Genomic DNA, 18,782 nt, shown 5'->3' on the forward strand with positions numbered 1-18,782 from the left:
AAACAAGTTACCTTGGCCATTTTTACAATGGATCAACACTGTTGAATTTACAATTGATCAACATTATTGCATTTAGATACTATTTTGCGAAGAAAAGTTTGGAAGAGAAGGATTGATTCATAAAGCCATCAACTCCTTGGGCTGACATTTGGTATGCATTCATACTCATGTACATTATTGCAATTGCCATCCAAAATGAAGGAGATCTGTAATCAACCTATGTCGAAATTTCAACACTTTTTCAAATGCATTATTTGACCAACATTTAGTTTATGATGCTAACAAAGGCTTGTATGCATGAGAACATGCTACAAATAATCACATGCACCTGGGTAGATCAACTTCCATTTTTATGAGAATTGGTTGAGCCACTCCAAATGTATATGGCTATGCTCCTGCATTGGTTTGGTCACCTACCACATTAAATTTTCAGGGGGTAGACAGACTGTCTAGTGAAAATTTTGAGAACAACCCAAATTCCTCAAGAATAAAGATGCCATGCTTATCAGGATGGTTCTCATGCTTATCAAGATGGTTCTCATGATTGTGGAGACATGCTATGAGTATTGTTTATTGGGTATATTGAGGATGTTTCAAGATCAGGGAAGGTTGCTTCCAAGGACGGGAGATGAAACCTGCTGTTAAAACTGATGATGGGTTTGAAACATGTCTCATGCATACAGAGAAGACATATTTTTAGAGGGACTGGGCCATTATCTCTAGCTTTGGAAGCATGAAAACTGGGCCCCTTGCAAACAATTCTAAGATGAAGATGGGCACCCCTGGTTATGTATTCCAAGAATATTATGAGGCCACCTTTCCCACAAATATCCTTTATACTTAGTGGGTATGCATTGCTTTTGGGTGCACTATGATACACAAATATAACAGTGAAGGAAACAAAGGCCCTAATTGTTCTGGGAGATGTGCATTGTGTGCTTTTCACGTTGATATATTGGCTCCTATTATATTATGCAATGGAGCTTGCTCAATCATTATCCATGTATCCAACAAAGTCAGAGCGCTCACGAATGTACAAATACTAAAATTGCATGTACCATTGGTTTACCACATTGTACTCTTTGTTATAATATATATATATACTTGGATCCTGCTTAAACCTTAAACTAAACTCATAGCATACATTGCATCAAGGCAGTGGTGGTGAGATATGTATTACTGTCCACTGATATCTTCTACACTGTAGCATTAATTTCATTCTTGACCTCTTCATTAAATAATTTCTCACTGAAGATTGTAGGTGTGCTCACTAGCATTCATTCTTCTCATTATGGCTTACATTGAAGCATCGTTTAAAGGTTTTGTTGATGAAGCCTGTGACATATACAATCTCACGATTCAACTTGGAGGGTATCAGCCAAGTATCAACATACAAAATTCTCTTTTTAAGGCCCTATTACGTGTCACAAGAGGGACTGTGAAACATCATTTAAGACTAGCAGAAGCTATGTTTCAGAATTTGAAAACAGCAGGGCATAGGATAAAGGAGGATATTTATGAAGGTTTAATATGGCTTCACAGCTACTAAGATTGTATAGATCATGAAAGAATAGTCTGTCTAAGAAATGAGATGAAGCAAGCAAGATTTAAGGAAAGTAGAGACTTACTTGTCTCAATACTCAGGGTCTGTTCAAGACATGTAGATGTAAAAGAGGTTGAAAGAACTTGGGAAAAGTTAGTTGACACTGGTGTAGGTCTCACTTCTCAGGCTTATGTGTATCAAATGGAAGTTTATGCCAAGGCTGGACAACCTATGAAGTCTTTCGAGATATTCACAAAAATGCAGGAGAAAGGAGTCTCCATGAGTGTGATTGCTTATCTGAAAATTATTGAGATAATGTCAAAAGCCGAAGAAAAAGAACAAGCGGAAAATTTTATGAAGAAATTTGAGGATAGTGGTCTGAAGCCATTGCAGCCATCCTATGTGGACTTGATGCAAATGTATATGTGCCTGTCTATGTATGGTGAAGTAGAATCCACATTTATTGATGTATGGCAAAGTGTCAACCTAATCGGGCAGCTTATGAAATATATCTTGAATCCTTGATTAAATGTGTCATGCTGGAGAGGGCTGAGTGGGTTTTTGTAGAGTTGCAAAAGGATGGTGCAATTGGTATTAAATCTAAGATGTGCAACATAATGCTAGAGGGATATCTCAATGCTGGTCAAGAAGAAAGGATCAAACAATTGTATGATGAAATGTGTCATAAGAAATATGACATTGAGCCCACATTGATGCTACAAATAAAACCATTGCTCAATTTGGGCGACAAAAATGTTAATAAGCGTATCAGCTTGAAACTTGTTGCGGAGTAGCGTGAGATTTTAATTGCTATATTTTTGTCTAGTGCTAAGGTAGAATCGTATGATAAGAACAAGACTTTTCAAGTTCATTTTGAGTTCAATGAAAACATTTAGGTATAGGGTGTATTGAAAGCACACATATACGACACATTTTATGAATGGCTGAAACCAGTTGATCGATTGAAAATTCAAGCTGAATACATACCGCCTCATTTTTCTACTGTGAGTCATGGTAGTTTTCGATTTTATGCTAATCAATTTAGAGCATGGGGACAAATGGTAGTGCCACAGCTTATACATCGGTGGCTATCTCCTCATGTTCTAACATACTAGTATATGTATGGTGGACGTAAGAGCACCTCTGGAGATGTTATATTTTATGCACAAAACTATAAAGTTGAAGATGTTGAATGTGTTGGGAAAGCCTTGAGAATGAAGTCAATAAATTGTGTCATAAAAGTGAAGGGAAAGAAATTTCAGATACGATGTCAAGGTAAGGATGCAATCTGGGTTTGGGAGTTGATGGAGCCTTACATATTGGATCCATTGAAAGAGTTTTTGAAACCTAAAGCTAGAGTTATTGAAAATGGAGCAGGAAATTAAGATATTGATTTTTATTCAGAGGACGAGTTTAATGAGGGGAGTTCTGAGTCCATGAGTGATTCTGACTCTCAAGAAGGAATTAAAGAGACTGAAACAGAGTCAGAAATTTAAACACAGTAAGCACAGAGAGAATGAACCTTTTTGGCTACACAATTTAGCGTCCAGATTGCATTTGCTGCAAGGACATGAGAATACTCTCTACAGTGATGAGAATCGAACATTCTCACATGAAAGAGCATGTCATTTCTAAAGAATGATGGGATTCAATGATGGATGCTTGACACGAGTAGATGATCTGAATGTGCTCAATATAGAAGATTGAAGGGCTCTTAATTTATTTGTAAGTCTAAAATGAGAAATTGAATGTAGATTCACAAGGCACATAGCCTCGATTAATGATATCAATGATCATCAAACACATCACGACATCTTACAACTTTGAGGTCCTTGGCCAAAATGTCTACTAGTTTACTAGCAAGTTCAGGGTCAAACTCAAACCAATCTTGCTGGATCAGCCATTTATACACTCTGTGACCGCTATTGCTTTTGCGTATTCGAAGAAGATGCGTGATGATATATTTGAAATCCTTTTGCTGAATTCATTTCCATTGTCAGTTGAGGATTCTGATCATGGGAGCTGGGTCATGTGCAGGCAATTCCTTGCAGAACCAGGCAAACTTCCTCCTCTTCCATTCCTCCGAAAACTCCTCCAACTCCTTCTCATCATTCCCATCTGAGCTCCCACTTAAATGGGTTTCATCATTTGTCTCCACATCGGCCCAATTATCCTGTAGGCCAACCATGGTAGCCCTTGCTTTATATAGTAGGCTCTGCTTCTTTAGAGCTGGCTCAGTCGAAAAGCTCTGGATTTCGAGAGTAGGGCGGTGGGGTTTTTTTTTTTTTAAAACAATATTAAGGCAGATCCATAAAACAGACTAAGGTTAAGATTGTTATTGTTTAATAAAATAGGCCTTTTCATGTTTTTTCTTTCGAACATTATGACGGGATCAATAAGTTGGCCCTCTATTTCATTTATTTAATATTACATGCACCAAAATTAAGATGCTCTAATGGGGTTGCCAAACACCAAAATTAAGATGCTTTCATGGGTAAAGGCGGTTAACCACAACAGCTTAACAGCTACAAGGTCGGAGGTTCAAGCCCTCCTTCTAGCGGCATTTGGGTTTTAGTGGGCTTTGGGTCCAAATTTTGAACCAAAGCTCTAACACCATGTCTAAGAGCCCTATCCTAGGGTCTGCTAACAGATCTAATTTCTTCTGAAATTAAATGCGATAAGAGGAGATAACTTACTTACTTACTTACACGGCTTTTAAACAAATAAAATTTTATCATTTACATTATAATAAATAGATTAAGGTGAATATTTCATTCTAATAAACTTTACAAGAGTAGTCTATGGAGGAATACCTATACCAGTGGCTGATGGAGATACCTTTGTCCTATTGCTCCTGCTGAACACTCCTCTTTACGGACCCAATTGGATTTACCTCCCATCCAACTAAGAAATAATCCCTAGCCCAGGAAACCTCCACAGGTTCCATAGCTCTTCGAGTCCAAGTCCAACCAGATGTAGGGTGTGTGTTCAAGATGAAAGATCCACACCAAGATAACAATACTTCCCTCCTCTCAACAACCCAAGAAACCTCTACAGGTTCTTAAGGTCTCCAAAAACAAAACAAGTCCAAACAATCACAACCAACCTCCCCCCACCCCCCTAAGCAAGACCCCCCCACCCTTTTTATACCCTTCTTCCCTTCTCCTCCTCAACCACCTCTCATTAATTTCATTAACTTCTCATCCATCCTTACAGTTGACTTCTCTTCTCCCAAGTAAAGTTGAGAGTACATTTGGAAATGTGACATGAATATAACATTGGGAATTTAATGGGAAAGGACCATGTCTTCTCCCAAGTAAATATGAAAAGTACATTTGGGAATGTGAGATGAATATATATATTGATGATTAAATGGAGAGAAATATGTCTTCTCCCAATTAAATGTGAGGGTACATGGGGGAATGTGAGATGTAATTACATGGAGAGGACCATGTCTTCACCCTAGTAAACGTGAGGGTACATTGGGGGATGTGAAATGAATATATATATATTAATAATGAGTTGGAGAGGACCATGTCTTCTCCCTAGTAAATGTGAGGGTACATTGGGGAAAATGAGATGTACTTACATGGAGAGGACCATGTCTTCTCCCTAGTAAATGTGAGGGTACATTGAGGAATGTCAGATGAATACATATATTATTTGAAATAATGGAAGGAGACCATATCCTACCTAAGATTCAATTTGAGAAACTAATTTGGGAATTTGAATAATAGAAACCATGAATTTTATATTAGATCAATATTTCTCAATATTTTCATATAATGTAAACATTAATAAAATTTCTAGGATAAGATTTAAGTGGGGCATTACAGATTCTTGAGATTGAATACGGGATCTTGAAATCATCAGCTTACTAATAAGTGACTAAGGAATGACCAATCACAAGATCAACAGTAGGGTCCAAAATTTGAGTGTAGGCCAAATTTTGGAGGGTGTTGTAGCAGCTACAACACTTGGTGACACACTAGTAGAATCCAACTTCCTTTTTTTGGTTAACTCCTTCCATGCAGGGCCTTGATTCTTCAAGGAGTATTGATTCATCATGAATATTACCTTGGCCTTCCCACTCACCCCATTAATAGCAATGGTCCCCTCTATGCCTTCTCAGTTGAACATAACATAATATTTATCATAATCACATTGTTTCAAGTTGGGAAGGGTAGTGTAGCTTGCGAGCTTAAGATTTTCAGAGTATAAGTTTTCATCTTTGGTGTTGCTCCACTCCAAGCAGCCCTGTACTGTACCCTAGAGGAGTCACATGGGAAAAAAAAAATTGCTCCACTGCCAACAAACCTGGATAGTACCCCAGCAGATTTTCTTTCTTCACATCTCTACGTAGGAAACCTTTCTCTTCTTTTATCTTTATTTATTTATTTAAATAGAACTGTGCATTGGAAATGATTTATTTTGGGGTAGAAGAGGGATCCTGACTTATTGAGAACAGAATAGGTTTTTCATTTAGAGAAGCATATAAAGACCTTTGATTTAGGTTTTCTTGTTTAGATTTTCCCCTTCTTCACTTTTACTAGTTGGATAACCTTGAGAACACCAAAGAAGAAAAACTGAGTATAGGCATGAGGTTTCTGGACTAGACATGGGTTCATGGTTGGATTAAAACTCTCCTTACAGATGAATCATATTTTTCGTCTGAACTTCATCGACCAAAAGATGTAACCAACATAAGGAAGACAGACAAATGGCTAGCCAAATTCTGAAGTGTCACAGGACTCTTTATAGTTCGGCCACACACATACTAAGAATTCAAACCAGGTCCAGACACAACACTTATTCACATGATAAAAAAAAAGGAAAACTCAATAAGAAAGGAAAAAAAGACGAAAAGAAAGAAACAAGGAAACAAAACTAGGAGACAAGAGAACAAAATGGCTAAGGTGAACATGATGTAGAACCGAGTAAGAAAATGAGGACAAAATACAAGAAACGAGTGAAGAATGAGTGCAAGAAAGGGAAGGCTAACGATGTAGCTAATCCTACTCCTAACCTAATATCTAGAAGGTCAGGGTTATGTGTAATGAAATTTCTAGTGAATCCAACATAATTGTTCCCGAACTGCATCCAAAAAAATATAAACAATTAAAATAGATAGAAAGTGATGTGCAACAAAAGATATAAAAACTTAGAAAACTTGCACAAGGAAAGGGAGGTCTTTCCTATGGGCGGAAAGGTGTGTCACAACCACTGCTTTCATCACATGTTTACCTTTTTTACTATTACCATTTTTCAAAAAACCTTAGAAGCTTCTTGCGGATGTGTCATAATCTACACCAAGCTCCTTAGCAAGTGTGAGGAAAGATTGAAACTTGCTTTTTTCTACAGAGCTTGTCGAGTAGATTGTTCCAGCCACTTAGTGATTGGATCGTAAAATTCATGATGGCCCTTTTGAAAACCACAAAATCTTGAAAAAGGTGATTTTTTTATTAGCAAAATGGGATCACGATGGGAATCTTGTGAGGGAAAATATATTTGATCATACTCAACAGTCATGCCAAGACAATGAGGACCTACCATAACCATCAGCAAAGGCTGAAGTGCCTTGTCTGCTTGACAAAAATATGAAGAGAGAGATGTTGAACAATCAAGATCAAGAGGTGTGAAACAACCGTTATTGGACGTGCTGATGTGAAGATGATAAGATGAATGACAATCACTAAAGATAAGAAATGATCAGATGAGCTAATTGAAACATTAGATTCCTGTTTTGCAATAAACGAAGAAAAATCAATTTGAACAATCCTATGAATGCTCTTAACAATCAAAGCAAGTTCCTTGTGAGCTAAATATGAAAAACCACCATCCTGCAACTAGGCGAAAATTATAAAGCATCATAGTCATTGAAAGAGTTTAAAAAGGAAGATAGCACCACAAATGCATGAGACTAATTGGGACATGGTGAACAAAGAAGAAATTGATTCATGTGAAAACTTGTGCATTCATTATCACTCACAAATATTTCTGGTATGATGAGAGGACATATTTGCAATAAAAAATTCGCAAGAAGACCGACGAGCTGACCATTAAAGGATAAATTTGATAATTATGATTCCTTCGGGAAAAGATAGTCCTTAAGATAATCCAATTCGCAATTCCATGACTCTATGAGAGATGTACATTCCCAACCCAAGTTTGATGTGAGAGATTTGCATGAAGATGAATGAACTACAACAGATTCGTGAATTCGGTCATAAGTAAAATCTTGAAAATTTGAGAGCTGACACCCAGAATACCAAGCATTTTTTTCACGGGAACTGAGATCAAGTGAAACCATGTAGATAGATGGATTGTTTAAGAGAAACCAGATCTGATTTAGTTCAGGGGGCTTACTAGAGTCACGAGATCCTGACATAACCATCCACAAAAGTTGAAGTGCCTCGCCTCCCTACCAGGTCTCGGAACTTTTCAGGATTGTAGAATCACATTTAGAAGCTTGAACCATATCATGCATGGTTTGAGGATAACTATTATTGCTGATTTCAAAATTGCTCACTGAATGTCATTCATCTCTGTCACAAGTTTCACCAGATTTTTCAACTTCAACAATTAGATTACTTAATTGGACATGCTCTTCTGATAACATATTCAAAGACAAATGAATCGGTGATATCTCATGAGAAAGTTGATTTGAAGAGTTTTCTTCATGCAGGATAAGAGATGATGGGGAATGTGAAGGGTACTCTATGATTTAATTGTTTGTAATTTTATCATGGACAACCTCACCACCTTGTGTCAATCGAGGTGATAACTTATCAGACGAAGAAACTGAAGAGCATGGATTATCTCCATCGTAAGTATATGTATTACAAATGGTAGGACACAAGGGATAGTGAGGTGAAGAGGAAGTTTCAATAGGAACATCTTCTTTGACCGACCTAGATTCAAAATCTAAATGAGACAACCAAGGTCTAAAATCCTAGACCAAGTCATCCTTCAAGCTCCAAGTCAACCCTCAAAAAATCCCTTCCAATTAGGTCAGAGATCAACCATGTCAACAAAGATTAATATTGCTTCAACCAGCTTCCTACTTCAACTTCGGCCCCTAAATTTGACCTGCAACTTTTCCCTATAGTAGGTGTGGAAGCCCTAGCTTTTTAGCACATGTGAGAGAAAATGGCCGAAAAGCATATTTTAGTTGCTTCTTCTTGATTTCCCCTTGCTTTTTAGACTTTCACTCTTGCTTCCTTCTTGTTCCCAACTTCATATAAAATTTATTAAGACACCAAATTGGTGCTAAATGAGGTCGAATCTACTTCTATTTATAGGCTTTCAATGAGGTCGAATAGCCTCTTCTAGGCTGAGTTGTCACTGCCAAGGATGAATTGTGCTAGGAGGCTTGTAAGACTTTATACACTCAAAATTAATATATTTTACATGTTATGACTTGCCCAATAGGGTTTTATACAAATGTTAATGAATCTCTTGACTCAGGAAAATTATACTTTTGACGTGAAAAACCTTAGAAGCATGAAGAATATGCTTTATCTAGATGACCAACAAAATGGAGCATAAAACCCATGCTTAAAAATAATATTTTTCTTTCTTCTTTTCCTTGTAACATAAGATATACATAATGACTTGAGTACATTGACAATTATGAAGACCAAAACTAGTTACATTTTCCAACAATATGAACATTTTCTATGGCTCAATTGGTTTTAGGTAATTGGATTCAATATTGTTAATTTGCTTCTTTGAATGCATATGGTTTGTCAAGTATTTTTATTATTAGCTAGAGCCTAGATTTTACTACTCTTTCATCCTTCTGAGTTTGTTTAGGTATTTATGCTTTGTTAGTATTAAAAAGTTTTGGTTTTAAGTTCTTCGTGCTCAATTTGTATGGGCCCTATGTTGAAAGGGTTCCTTTTAGGAACAACTAGAGAGCTTTGTTTTATGATGAAAAAAGCTATGGTCGATTATTTTGTTTTAACAAATCCATTTGTGACACTACTTTTAAGAACTAGTTATCTTCCTCATGGGTGTTGATGTTGAGGTATTCCTCTGTGTTCCATAGTTTGGTTAGAGGATGTATCTTCTTTTTGTTTAATTTAAAGGATGATTGATAAAAAAATCCTAGAGAATCAGTGGTCCTTGAGAACCCTACGAATTGATTTTCCAGTGGTGGACAATAGACTTTGACCCTGTCATGGTTCCTACTATAGTTTAGTAGGTATGGGATATTTTCCTAGTAATAGTAAGAATTCAACTTTTTCATTGTTCTCTTTTGTATAACTAATTGTTCTATTTTTATGTGATTAATTGTTTTCTATCCATGAGCTCATTTAATCATCCCAAACCTCTATCTAAAGGTATTTTTCATCAGACTTCTTCCCACTGAGAAGGGATCCCTAATCTGGAATGCAACAAAACAACATAGCAACATGATACAGAAGCATAGTTTCTCGGAAATCAGAGATGGCAGTAATGCTCGATTCTGGATGGACTCTTGGAATCAAATACCAAGGCTCAACAATGTTTTTCAACCTCCACATACAGAGAACTTGGAAACATAACAGGAGGAAACAGTCAATCAACATTGGACTTTAGACCTCAATCAAGGATATAGGCAATGGCTAAATGCAACACAAATAATCCGACAAGGAACAGAGCAGAACTATAATGAGAGGGACACAGAACTCGTGAACAAGAAAATTCGATTCTCAGACAAGAAGGATATTCTGCGATGGGGATATACACCACGTGGGACTTTCACTACAAAGGAGGTGTGCAAACTCTTGATTGGCTATCAGGATGCAAAAGACCCAATATGGGAGAAAATCTAGGCTCCAGTTATCTAGCCCAAGATCTCAATGTTTCTATGGCTGATATGTCAAAAAAGGATTCTCACTTCGGACAATCTAAGGAAGAAAAGCTTCCATGAGCCCTCTCGATGCCCCAATTGTAGCCAACAGGAAGAAACAATCCAACATCTTATGGACACTTGTCATCTTGCCAACAAACTATGGGAAAAAATTGAATTCAGATGTCAAAAGAGGGGTAGAGTTACAAAGGATATCACAAACACCATTAGAAATTGGACAATTGATCCTTACAAGAGCAAGTAGCTAAACTCGCTATGGAAAATTATTCCAGGACTACTTGTATGGACTTTATGGAAAGAAAGAAACAAACACATTTTTAAGAATCAATGTACTCCTCTGGATATCATATGGAATAATTTTTGTAACAATCTACAGGAAACCTTAACTCTTCAAAATTGGCATGAAGAGGACCTACCTACCCTTCCTCGGGAGAAGAACATATGGGAGAATTGGCATCTTTGTATCTCCCGGGCCCACAAGCAAGTCTCTAGTAACATTTCTCAAAATTATTGCGCTCCAAGTCATTGGCAACCTCCTTCCCAAGGAATGGTACAACTAAATGTTGATGGAGCCTATAAAGGCAACCTAGGTAAGGCAAGATATGGAGGAATATTCAGGGATCATGAAGGCATACCTCTCCTGATTTTCTATGGATCAATAGGATGGGATACAAACAACTCAGCGGAATTAGAAGGACTATGGCAGGGACTATGTTTAGCTCAGAAGCATGGTTTTTTTCCTATAATAATTGAAGGAGACTCACAAATCCTTATCACCATAATCAATTGCATTCTCCAAGGTACAAATGCCCACAAGGTAGCCAACTGTTGGAGATTAGCAGCTCATTTAGAACTCATTGAAAAATGGCTCTTAACCAATAGAGCAATCACTTTCCAACATACTAAAAGGGAAGGAAATAAAGTGGCAAATCTCCTAGCAAATCTAGGGGTGAATAGTGATCAAATTCTAAACGCTGGCTCGCTTGACATTTTAAATGACAACCCTCATTTACAAGAATGCATCAATTTGGTGCAGAGATATGTAGAATCCCCAGATGCGGGTGATTAATGGCCCTGGTACAACGTAGCTCATACGGGCGGGCAAGTGGCGTGGCCACATGGACACCCATGCTGCAACCAAGACGCCCATCGCCACAATTTATGGCATTTTAATGCTATCTGAAAGTCGGAAAACATTAATGATGGGTGAGGGCCGAGGTTACCTAACTCTAATCCTTAAGATGGAGAATGTAGAGCGCATTCCCCCTGTTCAGCCTCCTCTAGCCTGTAACTACCTACCCACTGTTGCAGAGCCAAGCTCTTGCATGACTATGGGGAGAAGGTGCTAGATCCTCTATTGCATTGAAATGGTCGAGGTGCCCACTTTTCGCACAACCTGCTTTGCTATAGCATTGCTGCTTCGTCCCTGAACTCTGCCTCTGGTAATCGAATTCCTCACTCTCCTGCCTCCCCGAGCCATTCCATCCCTCCTCCCACTCCTCCAAGCACCTGTCGAACCAATACTTACCAGGAAAATATGCCTTGTTTGAGGCACAAGATGAGATGTAGAAGGGGTAGTAGCAGAGGCAGAGCTACTCACACTCCCTCTCTATCCCTGTCTGACTCAACTCCTATGTATTCCTCCTCGCCCTCGAATGCTGCTCACTACATGGATCAGTATCCCAACACCTGCAGTGGCAGAGGGAGTGCCCAGATGACTAGCTTTAGGCAAGATGTGGAAGCCCAGCAACCCCCTGATGACTCTGTGCCGATGATGAATCACTATACCCAGTTCCAGTTCAGGTGCACTTTGGAACGCCCATGTATTATTGCTACCATCTATGTCGCCTTCATAGAGGAGTTGCAGAGCATTGACGTCCCGTCACACATCATTCAGGACAGGACTGGTACTAGTAGACGTCAAACTCATGGTAACAGTTCGAGGACGCACATAATTCATGGTGAAGCTCTGAACCAGATGGACGTAGCTCAGGTTCACAACACTCCAAACAGCAAGGCAAAGATGGAATCCACGCCGAGCACTCCAGGTGGCAAGACGCAGATGGAAGCCACAACAAGTGGAAAGCAACAAGACGTTGAAGATATGGATGCCTACGGGTGTCTCATTATGGAGGAACCCCTGCCACTTGCTGACACCTAGTAGGCCATGGTTTTTTTATTCAGGCTTTTAGACACCCGGTCACCATCTTAGGGGTCTTTTTTGAAGGTTTTTGTTGTAATTGTTGTCTTTTGGGGTCAATTTTATTTTTATTCTATTCAAAAAACTCTTCTACATGGTAATTACAGGCTAGTTCCCCTGCGTGGGCAGCGTACACAGTGATTTTTGGACTGGTTTCCCCTTGAGGGTAGTCTCTTTTTCAGTTATTGTCTGTTAATACTTGGTAAACTCTGAGATAGGTTATGCAAAGGCCGGTGCCTCCATGTATCATTACTTTTTGTCTCTTTAATAGATTTTGTCTTATTTAGACAAAAAAAAAAACAACAACTTTATTCTATCATCAGAACCAATGAGTAATATACTTATCTGAAATCCCTTAGATGATTAAGAGTTCAGAACGAGAATGAGACCAATCCACCCTTCTAGTGGAACTGACAATTACGTCCAAATTCCCCCTGTAGCAATCATTTGGCACAACTCGATGTGACCTGTCAAGGTTATATTTCCAAACCTCAGGACCCAGTGCAGTCTGGAACTTCTCGGAAATCAATTTGACTGGAGAAATTTCCACTGGTCCAAACTAGCTCTCTGGAAATACTCTTGTAGTTTTTATGTATCCTTCTTTTTCAGGTGGTTCCTCCTTCTTGTGGCCAACCCCCTATTCGTCCCTAGGAGCCCTTTTTATCTCCAAGACTTAGAAGAAATGAAACTAAATAATAATTTCCTCCAATTGTTTTCCCAAACTTTCTTTAGATTATAGTGAAATCTTTATTCTGTTCAAACTCTTAACCATTTCGAGCATTACATAAAAAAATTCATTATTTATCTATTGTAACTTTTTTTTTCTATTTCCTTTGGTAATTACAAAAATTTAATAACAACACGACATTCAGTTTTTACTTCCACATCTGAAGGGATTATATATATATTCTAAATTAAATGGATTTGCATTAAAATATTCTATCATATTTACCTTTTTGCTGATCGCATCAATGAAAAGCTTAAAAACTTGTTTATGTTATCTGGTAATAACTAAAATCATCACAAATGACGCTAAGTTTGGTTGAGATCTAAGGACGTACCACAATATTTAACATAAAATATCCGGGTCCATAAAACAGACCGAATAATTGCTTTCGGGTAACGCATGAGATATAGTCTGCAAAGTAGATTCATGTACTTAAAACAAATCAGACATTATGGCTATCTACACAGTGGATACTTTTGTACAAAAAGCCCACGGGAAAAGACTAGATGAGAATATTTACACTGTGGAAGCTTTTAAACAGTAAAGCCCACGGGAACTCTGGTCACAATTAAGCCCTTGTGACTGGTACATGATCAGAATACAGTCAGATCAGGGAATCTGTTTCTTTTATAAAGTATATCATCACATGCCTTTGTATAAATCCTCCGGACTATCATGGGTTTGCCTAGTATGATTTGATGTTGGACTTTGGTTAAGACATACCATTCTAAGTGCTCTCTCATGTATTCCTGGAGGGAATAATTTGTCATGTGAAAAGGATCCCACTCTTGAACGGTCATTTCTTTGACTGTGTTGTATATGCGATGAAAACATTCCCCAATGTTGTACTCAAAGCATCTATGACAATATTTTCTTTCATATCTTTCATGATATACTGGGTCCATGGCTGTTCTGCTGACACCGTAATCTGTCCACCAGTTCTGAAACCATTCACATTGTAGATTTTTCTGGGATGCTGCCATTGTGCTGAATTTCAACTTTGTGTAATGGGTTTCTTCTCTGTCATCCACATTCATGAAGTCCCACCACAGCTTTTTATAATCTGAAAAATCATAGACTGTGTCGGGGAACATTACCTTGGGATCATTTCTGGGCCATCGAGCACATGGTTGGACTTGAGGGTGGTTGATCCACAAATCTCTGGTTCGGTAGATGCAATAATAGCTTTCATAGATTCCTGTGTCACAGCCTCCATGGTGCCAGATACCTCCAATGTCATGAAAATTCGTTTCCAGGGCCCGCCTTGCGGTTCCAGCATCTGCTTTTGCTTTTTCATACATCATATCATGGATCCATTTTCTAACCTTTGGGTACACCTTTCTTTCAGGTACATAGTGCTGGAGATCAGTGTGAGGCTGTAAGTTGGCATCAAGGACTTTTGTATTCCTTAATTGCCATGTGGGTCTCCAGTTATCTCTATATGTATCCCAATCTTGATTATCTAGAATAGTTCTCAAGACCTCTTGTTTTTGGTGCTGGTCCCACTCAGTAACAATCATCATGATATGTGTTGTGTTTTGTTCAAGGTATTCCCTGCTGAGAAAGTCAGGAAGACAATTGTCCTTTCCTTTGATGTGCTCAATGGAAAAATCAAAATTTGCAAAGAGCGCCTGCCATCTGGCAAACTTTGCTTCTTCTGGTTTCTTGATGTCTTTGGATAGGACTTTCTTCATTGCTGACGCATCTGTTCTGAGAAGAAAAGGTTTGTTTATTAGATATACTGCAAACTTGCTGATGCAATTCCATGCAGCTTTCACTTCTCTTTCAATAACAGAGTAATTCTATTCTGTTGGGTTCCATACTCCTGAGGCAAACTGTACTACTTGTTCTTCTTTGTCAACTTTTTGTTTTAGAATCCCTCCCCAGCCTATGTCACTAGCGTCGGATTCAACTATCTTGAATGCCTTATCATCTGCTATATACAGTATAGGCAAAGACTTTACCTTTGCTTTGATTTCTTGCACTGCTCTGGTATGGGCATCTGACCATTGAGGGGGATTTTTGCCAAGCCGCTTATTGAGCACTTTCCTATCACTGGCACAGTCTTGATAAAAGTCGCTTACATAATTTAGGCAGCCAAGGAACCTTTGCAGTTGTGTCTTGTCTTTTAAGACATCTGGAAATTTGTCTGCAAAGTCAATGGCATGTTGTTGCAGAGAGATTTGTCCATTAGAAATCTGGTGGCCTAAGAACTTTATAGAAGTCTGAAATACTTCTATTTTCTTTTTGCTAAGCACAAGCCCATTTTTCTTGACCAACTTCATGAAAATATTTACATGTTTGAAGTGATCATCAATATTTTTGGAAAAAATTAAAACATCATCAATATATACAAGTAGCCAATCAAAATATGGCTTAAAAATATCATCCATGACCTTTTGAAACTTTGAAGGAGCATTTTTAAGACCGAATGGCATGACATTCCATTCATAGTGCCCTGCAGGAATACTAAAAGTAGTTTTGAACTTATCTTCCTCATTAATGGCAACTTGCCAAAATCCTGCTTTTAAATCAAATTTTGAAAATATTTTGGCTCCTGCAATTCTCCTGATCAAATCTCCTTTATGTGGAATGGGATAAGTATCATCGGCCAAAACTGAATTTAGAGGCTTGTAATTTATCACAAGTCTAGGGATACCTCTAATTTGTTCAGCTCTTTTGTTTACATAGAATCCATAGCAATTCCAGGGGCTAGTGGATTCTCTGATCAATCCTCTGTTGAGCAATTGCTGAATTTCTTTTTGGCATAATTCTCTATATTCTTGGCTCATAGGGATTGCTCTGCTTTTACAGGGCTTTCTTGTATATCCTTCTTTATAGGGCAACTTAATGGTATGTTGTTTTTTGTGCCAAAAAGCATTTGGCTCTTCTGAACAACATTTTTCTTCCAGTTTTTCTTTCAGTTCTTGGATTCTTCTTTTAATTTGGGGTAGTTTCAGCTGTTCTTCTACTCTCAATGTGCTTTTTAGATCTTTAAGATCTGATAGCAAAGATTCTGCTTTGTCTAATTTCTGCATGGCTTGAACCATTGTAGAAACTCTTGGAGTTGAAACATAAGGAAGCTCAATTATTTTTCTTCTACCTTTAGATGTGGGTACAGAAATAAAATAACCAGCTCTACTTCCTTTCAACCTGGCTGAGCCATGAGGTTCTACTGCAGCTAAAAAGACATTCCCTAATATACAATCAACAGGGATGTCTGCTATGGCAAACTTCATGTATACACAGTGGGTATCAAAACATAGTGAAGCTCTAGGAATTTCATATTTGAGTTTCTTATTTCCTAGGCCTACAACTTCTCTTTCAGCAGAGACCCAATATTTCGCTGGAACATTTCTGATGTTAAGAATATTAATATCTGCACCAGAATCTAATAATGCAATCATGGAAAATATCTGGCCTTGGATACAGATTTTTACCTTGACATGATGTTGTTGATATGTGATGGTAAACAATCTCATATCTTGAAAACCAAAATTTGGGTCTGACCTTCCTTCAGCAACTTGAATTTCTTGGCTATGGGCTATTGTGTTACAGGATTCTTCTTCTTTTTCTTCGTGAATCTCCTTGCCTTTCTTAATTTCTCCAATTTGAGCTTTGATTGCAGAAATCTCTGCTTTGAGTTGGTGAATTTCACCACTCACTTCCCCCAAAGTCAGGGATCTTACTTTCCCTGGTTTCTGGTGGTGCATTTGGAAGGACTTAGTGTTCCTTTCATAGGATGCATCGACAAACAAAGGTTTCTTACCTGATTCTTTTGAAGCTTTTGATTTAAGCTGATCTGTGAATGCTTCTATCAGGCGGTTCTTCATGGCTCCATCTTCCATTGTCCTAATATGTGATAAAATCTTCATTTTTGCCTCTTCTTCAGCAGATGCCATTAGGAATTTTTCTTTAGGGGGCTTTGTTCTTTCTTCCTTTTCGCTGGAACTGTACAAAAATTCAGAGTCATCTTCATAAAATATATGACATGCACATTCTTCCGAATTAGAGCAAGAACATTCAGATGATTCAGAATCAGTATACTGGCCCACATTAACTTGAAATTCTTCTTCTGAAGTGCTAAAAGAATCAAGAGACGATTCCTCTAGTTGGTGCTGCTGGGCTGAGTCTTTGATAATAAGATTTGGGCACCTTTCTGTGGCATGGGTCTTTGATTTACATCTTAGGCAAAAGCTTGGGCCTGAATGCTCTTTCTTAACCTGTTTAGCTTTTTGAGCATAAACAACTATCTTTTTTCCCTTATTAAGCTTTGATTCTTCCCCTTGGGGACATCTTGAAGCTGTATGCCCAGTCTGGCCACACAACCAGCAAGTAATTTTGTTCCATTTTTCTTGCTTGGATGTATGCAAATGGATGTCAGAAGGAGTATAATAATGGGTTTTTGGGATATACTTATAGTGGCCCTTCTTTTTATGGCTTTTATCCCTTGTAGAATACTTCCTTTTATTTTTTGGATAATCCCTTCTATTTTTGTAGAAAGTCCCTTTGAATTCTCTTTTGGCCCTTTTCTTAGACTTTCTCTTCTTGACCAATGGGTCATCGATTGTCAGTCCATATTTGCTGCAAATGGACTTTCTATCTGGTAGATAAACATACTAAGTTTATGTCGTGAACAAACCAAGTATAGATTTTAATTGGAGATGAATCCACTATGAGGATTGGCGGGTATATTGATTTCGTTCTGAATCTGATCATTTACATTGTTTAATTTTTAAATGGTACGTGCGATGTTCCCAGCATCGGGTTTTGAAAACTTAGAAATCATCTTAAATTGAATTTTGAAGGTTAACCACTGTAATGAGGGGTTTAATTTTTAGTAAATAAAAATAATTTAAAAGTCAACGTTTGCCCTGATAATAAAATATTCCATTAATATATTATTTTTTTTGCACATGATGACCAAAATAAAATGAAACAACCTATCAAATTAAAAACTAAAATCAAATGTCATGCTGAGATCACAGATTCAGTTAAAAACGAAAAGTACATTCCTTTCTCATGTCCACATCCCTTGAGCAAACCCAAGGCTACAACTATTTATTGCCCAATAAGGTAAAGTGTCTACGAAGGATGCCAACTATTTATTGCCCGATAAGGTAAAGTGTCTACGAAGGATGCCAACTCATTCCAACATCCCTTGAGCAAACCCAAGTATACAACTATTTATTGCCCGATAAGGTAAAGTGTTTACGAAGGATGCCAACTCATTCCAAGCCAACGTGGGTAACCTCTTATAAAGGAAATCCGGCAAACAAGTTCGTAGGAGAGATTTGGTGTATACGAGACGGAATGATACATGAAGGAGATTGATGAAAAGACACGTGGCATGAATCGCAACACACAAGCAAAAAGCCCAAGATGATAGGTTGTCCCTTCTCCACCTAATTCGAGTGATGAGTACTCTTGGATACGTTGTATTGAATATTAACTG

The 18,782-nt window shown here is 38.0% G+C and overlaps 1 pseudogene; it reads left to right on the plus strand.

Annotated features, from left to right (window-relative positions):
• The first annotated feature begins 733 nt into the window (after nucleotides 1–733).
• On the plus strand, nucleotides 734–3,039 carry LOC149164665 (pentatricopeptide repeat-containing protein At2g15820, chloroplastic pseudogene; annotated as a pseudogene).
• The last annotated feature ends 15,743 nt before the right edge of the window (nucleotides 3,040–18,782 follow it).

Source organism: Pinus tabuliformis, chromosome 5_1, assembly GCF_031772625.1.
Source record: "Pinus tabuliformis cultivar Carrire ecotype Pingquan chromosome 5_1, CPIR1, whole genome shotgun sequence".
Lineage (NCBI taxonomy): Eukaryota > Viridiplantae > Streptophyta > Pinopsida > Pinales > Pinaceae > Pinus > Pinus tabuliformis.